The sequence below is a fragment of the Pteropus alecto genome, unplaced genomic scaffold (assembly GCF_000325575.1).
Source record: "Pteropus alecto unplaced genomic scaffold, ASM32557v1 scaffold7, whole genome shotgun sequence".
Taxonomy (NCBI): domain Eukaryota; kingdom Metazoa; phylum Chordata; class Mammalia; order Chiroptera; family Pteropodidae; genus Pteropus; species Pteropus alecto.
In genome coordinates this window covers 29,374,806-29,381,280 of record NW_006494614.1, presented here as the reverse complement: position 1 = coordinate 29,381,280, position 6,475 = coordinate 29,374,806, and the positions used below count along the sequence as shown (strand labels likewise).

Below are 6,475 nucleotides of genomic sequence, written 5' to 3'. Positions count from 1 at the left end.
CTGCTGGAAAATATTAGTAATCAGAAGGGACCTTCTTCGTGCTCCCACAAACATAAACCCCTGCCTATCAACATCTCTGTGTGTGTAACTGTCTTCTCTCTCTGAGCCACCCACGCTAGGCTCTTAAAGCTGGCTTTTCTAATACCATCCAGCAATTTCTCCATCTCTTGCATCATAAATTATTTCCTCACCATCAGAACAATCCCATCAGCATTCAAACATGTTGTAATTTCTTCCATCTAAATAAAAGTCTCCCTTGTCCCTACCTGCTGCTCCATGTACTGCTCTGTATCTCTGCTCTCCAGTCAGAGCATAACTCCTCAGCAGGGCAGAACGTTCTTCTCTCCAACATTAACTTGGAGAGCTCCCTCATGTTCTTCAGACCTCTGTTCAAATTTACTTTCTCAATGAGGCCCTCCCTAACTGCCTTCTTTTAAATTGCTGTCTCCTCCTTGGCACTACCTCTCTTTCTTAAATTGATTTTCTCTATAACACTTAACTATCCGATATATTGTAAATGTTGTTTAGTTTCAACTATCTAAGACATGGAGCTAGATAAAACTATATATAAGCATTTTCTAGAGCATGCCCCCAAACCTTTATTTCAGCAAGATTAAAAGGGGTATTTTGTCACAGAGCTAGGTTTACTACTAAGGTAATGAAGCTTAAGTGTCAGGACCCCTCCCTGTACAAACCACTGAGAATATTGGGAGCTGCCAAGAGTTGTAGAGTGTTCTAGTTACATGAGGAAAAAAGGTTGCCACCGGTAACATTTCTAAGGAAGCATTTCTGGTATATTGCCACAGAAAGCTCAGAAGAAAAGAGATACGAATCTCTGGGAACTTTAAAGTGACTTTAAATAAATATATACTACGTCCTTAACTCTATTTTATTTTGTATTTTTTTCCATAAAGAAGGCTCCCAAACTGTAAAAGTTTCAGGCTCCACAAAACCTAGATTCAGCACTGTGTGGTTTACTAAACACAGAATGAAACAGAATGAAACAGGTTTCTTTGATGTGGAATTTTGGAAGCACTTACCACACAAATTTGTAATGTAAATCTCTTAGAGAAAGTTGAGATATGCAGTTTTTTCCAAATGTGCACATTTGTTTTTTTATAAAGCATCTTAAGCAATCAATATCCTGTGGAAAATACTTAGGGAAGCTTTGCTCTGGCCCCTTGCCCCCTCGTTTTGCTTCCTATCCCATTTCCATCCAAAAGGATGCGCGCTTCTTCAACAGGTTTCAGCAAACCACTGGAAATGACTGGAGCGTCACTTCATAATGAATTTTATATTTAAAGGAAATATGAAGTAGATTCTTTCTAAGTTTGAGCCTCCTATGTTTATCATGACTCTGGATGAAATGAGAAAACTTAAAACTTTGAATACAATGTAATCTCCCCATTTTAACCCTTATCTGTCTCTCATCGATGAAGGTGATTATAGTTACTTTCCTGAAATGAAGAGTACATGTGTCATTATATTTTTAGATTTAATCTACATTTTCAAATTCTACTGCCCACTGGGAGTTGACAGTAACCTAAAATAGTAACCTGAATGACATCTCAGAGATATTTCAATGCAATTGCCAAATGGAAGCTATTATAATCCTCCAAGAATAATTTTTAAATAGTTTCAAAATATTTTAAATTGCTAAATATAAAAAAGAACTGGCTTTTCATAATAGAATTAAACTGGGTGAGACTCACCTAGTAGACAATAAATTAAGCCGTTCAAAAATCTGTGTTAGAAGAAAAAGTGTCTTATATGGTGAAAGTTAAATTGTACCTTATCCACACCAGGTGGCATTTTAAATAATATTTTCCGTGCGAAACTCAATGATGAGTGTGTGTGTGTGTGTGTGTGTGTGTGTTGGCGAGAATCACATCTGTCTTTATATTTGGCTTTCTTCTGATGTACCATCCATTTTTTTCTAAATTTTCATTTTAGTTCTATCACATTTACAGCATCTGCATTCACAAGATTACTCACTTCCCTAGCTCAGATTTCATGGCATTTAACAACTATAATTATACTTTTCAAGTGCTGTACCAATCTTCAGTATTACATTCACTGGCAGGGACATTAGCTTTCAAAAATGCTGAAAAGCTCGTGGAAGTTTCATTTGTAAAAATGGGACATACTTAATTTTGATGACAGTTATCTTGTTCATAACCATACTAAAAAGATCAATCTCATTAAAAGTGTATTTCAACTGGCAAATCTAAATATAACTTACTAAATTCTATTATTAAATTGTAGAAATAGTCTTAGATATGAATTACCTAGAGTTTAAAGAGGAGAGATGTTAAAAATAAAATTCCCTTACTTTTTGGGTAAATATTGTTCAAGATTCAAGGATAGGGTGAAGATTCGTCTGGGTTTTCCCCTTACAGTCCCAGTTTATGCCTATTGTTTTAGCTTAATTATTGCTATCATCCTCCAGTCTCAAAGATTTTTGGTATGAGTGGTAAATTATATAGTCGCCCTGTTTATAGATTATCTACTAAATCTGGGATGATTTGATCTAAGTCATTCAGTTCTTTCTACCACTTCCAATTCCTGCTATGCTACAAAGCTTGGATGGATTTGTAATAATAAGTGAGAAAAATATGGTTGTTTAGTAAGAACAATTGAAATTTAAATCATGTGACTCTTCCAGTTTTTGTTGTTGCAAATTTGATCTAATGATAATATCTCAGCACTAACAGAACTAGTGTGTGATAAAGACCATTAAGTAGTTTATAGTTTTCCTCCTTGGAAAATAACTTCCTTGATTAATGGATAGGATTCTTAGGATAATGTGTCATGATTTACTTTTCCATTTTATTTATTATGTATTTTTAACATATAGAAATGTAAAACATAATATTTAAATGGTTCATATTCTCACTAACTGGATTACTCATACCCATTAATATTTAAATATATCCAACCCCTCACCCTTTTACCGCATCACACACACATAAAAATTTTACTTTTATGTATGGTATATTTATCTATTATTGTATAACGAATTACTGTATAACATGTTAGCAGATTAAAACACAAACTTTTATGATTTCTCGGTTTCTGTGGGGCAGGAATTCAGTTGTGGCTTAGTTGGGTGGTTGTGGCTCAGGATCTCTCATGAGGATGCAGTCAAGCTGTAGGCCAGAGCTGTAGTCATCTGAAGGCCTGACTATGGCTGTAGGATTTATTTCCAAGACGTTTGCTCACATGGCTATTAGCTAGAGGCCTCGGTTCTTTGCTGATTGCTGGCAGTAGGCCTTTGTTTCTTGCCATGAGGCCCCTTCCTAGGGCTGCTTGACTTCAAGCTATGCAAGTGGAATTCCAGAGAGCAAGTGATCCAAGAGATCCAAGAAGAAAGCTGAAAAATGCCTTTTGTTATCTAGTCTCAGACATTACACACCATCACTTCTGTCCTGGTCTATTCATTAGAAGTGATTCACAAATCCAGTCCACATTCAAGGGGAGGGAAATTAATCTAGGCCTCTTGAAGTGAGGAGTATCAAAGAATTTGTGGACATGTTTTAAAACCACCACACATGGTAAAAATGTAGGAAGCTAGTGTAAAGTGGAAGCACTGGAAAGTATAAATCATTGCTGAAAAAAGGATCTAAACAAATGGAGAGATATTCACCAATTGGATACTCAATACTGTTAGGATGTTAATTCGCTCTAAATTTATTTATGTATTCTGTGCTATTACTACAAAACCCAAGCAGTCTTTCTTGTAAAAATTGACAAGATGAGTCCTAAATTAATATGGAAGTGCAAAGGGCATGGAACAGTAAGACAATCCTGAAGAAAACTAGAAAACATACATTAAGACATTTCAAGATTTACTATGTAGTTATGATATTAATTAACAACACAAGAGCGTTTTGGGCATGAGGATGGACAAGTAATTCAATGAAACAGAACAAAAAGTTTAGAAAGAGACACTATAATGTCAGTTGACTCTTGGCAGAAGTGCCAAGCAATTTAAAGGGCAAAGTCCTAAACTGGAAACAATCAAATGGCTATCAAAAGGAGAATGGATTAACAAATCATGATATATTCATACTCTGGAATCCTCATCGGCAATAAAAGCAACAAAATGTTGATATATGCGAAAGCATGAATAGATCATAATACATTTTGCTGAGCAAAAGAAGCCAGAAGTAAGTAAATACATATACATATTCCCATTTAAATGAAGTTAAGAACAGGCAAAACTAATGTATGAGAAAAATCAAAATAGTGGTTACCATTGAGAGACAGTATAAATAGGGAACGAACATCAGGAAACTTTCTGGGAATGTTTTATAACATGATCTACTTGGTGTTTATATGAGCATATGCAGAAATAAAAATGCTTTGAATCTACGGTCATGCCACCCTGAGCGTGCCCGATCTCGTCTGATCTTGGAAGCGAAGCAGAGTCAGGCCTGGTTACTACTTGGATAGGAGACCACTTAGGAAAACTAGGTGCTGTAGACGAAAAAAAAAATGCATTGAACTTTACACATAACAGTTACACTTATTTTTTTTTTTTCATATGGGATTCATTCTACAACTAAAAAGAGGCAGAATTAAAAATTTGCAGTTTCTACTAAGGTACCAAAGTATTATAGAATCTGCATACTAAAAGATGTGCCAGATCAAAGAGCAGAATTTACAAAAAAAAGTTCAAATTAGTTTTACAACTTTTAGACTCCTGAGCAAAATCAAGACAAAATGTATTGTACACAGAAAAAACTGTACTGTTTTCATTTGACGGGTTATAAGATGTGAGAATGTTTACCATAAATCAAATGTACAGCACGCAAGAGGAGGCAGCTGGCTTGCCATGTTTTAAATCCCACCTGAGATGGCAAGAAGACCCCAAAGGTGAAAAGGAGCAGGAAGGAAGGATAAACATTCCTAGTCTTCTCTACAGTGTGAAGCTCACCATCTATAGGCCTTATATCTGAGAAAGAATTATTTGTTTTGAATAAAGATTAATGTGTTGCTTAATATCTTGAATTTGGCACCTTGTGAATTTCTGAATTGAGACTGTGGCTTATGTTTTAAAATGATTCTAAGACTATTATCTAACAGCAGAAAAGTCACAGAACCAGCTGAGTTTTCATTGCATAGGGAGGGGAAGTTCCCTCTACTGAATATAGTTTGCCGGGAAGAGGAAACTAAAAATAAAGTTGTGTTTTTGTTACATCATACATGTTGTGCCTATTAAACTTCCAGTTATATTCATATTCCATGGAATTAAGATGCATATTTTGAAGAATATGGATATACATTTTTCCAGTTTTTAAGACGGGGATAAAATTACTGATTCTGGAAGCCATACTGCATTGTATCTGCAGTTTTAATTATGTGGCTTCCCTTTTAATCATTGATATGGAAAAAGCTAAGAAAGGAATGCTTATCAACTTTATAGTGGATAAATGCTCAGAGGAATACCTCACATAATGTGGATTTTAAATCTAGTTAAACAAAATCAAAGACAATGTCAGAGATGATGATAGAAATTTCTTAAGTTGTCTTGATTTCCACTCCAGCTCCTACAGGCATTTCTACCAAATGTTTAATGAATCATGAATCCAATTCCCACCATCCTCTGTGGTTTGCAGAACCAAACTATGGCACCAAAAATGAACCTTGGTTGCATGACTAGCCTATGAATCATAGCTTGTTAATCCAGATCACAGGAGGTTATAATAATAATCAGGCTACACCTGGATTATACTGTGCTTTGTATTCCAATGCTTCAGAAGAGTATTATTACCCACTTGAAAAATATCCCATTGAGCATGATTACAATTATGACATATCTGAAAAGGTTGAGTTAAACTTTGGTATTTAGCACAGTGAAGTCTAAAAAGAAAGCTAGTGCTATTATTTTGAAGTTAACAGGAAATAGACTCTATCTTTTTCACTTTAGAAGCACAAAAAAGGATGTGTCAGCTTTCTAACAATTAAAGCAATCTAGCAACAGATTGGTCTTTCCTGTGGGTTGTTGAGAACTGTCACTGAGAATACTTAGTGAGTTAATTGCCACTTTTCAGAAAGTTCGTAAATGGAATTGACTTATTGATCGAAATTCATCTGAATTTCTTCATAATGCTGATAATATTACTCCATGAGTTTATAAATTTTCTTCATCAGTTCCCCAAAGCAAAGGTAAACGAAGTTTAGAAAATGGAAAAAATAGGAAGACAATTTTTAAAAATATATTCTTACCACTCAAAAATAATCAATTCCAGTAATTTATCTATTTATATATTTTTAAGCATGTTTCTATATCTCAATGTTTATGTTTTCTCCCTAGATTTTAACTATCATCGATATTTTTCATGCTATTGCTAATTTCAACATATTTTTATTCATGTAAATGTTCTAAAATGTATCAGTTTTTCTACCTGAGAATTTAGGTTGTTTCCAATTATGTACTAATTATAAATAATACTGTGCTAAGCAATTTTGC

At 34.5% G+C, this 6,475-nt stretch overlaps 1 pseudogene; it reads left to right on the top strand.

Annotated features, from left to right (window-relative positions):
- Positions 1–4,369: 4,369 nt before the first annotated feature.
- On the top strand, positions 4,370–4,488 carry LOC112475017 (annotated as a pseudogene).
- The last annotated feature ends 1,987 nt before the right edge of the window (positions 4,489–6,475 follow it).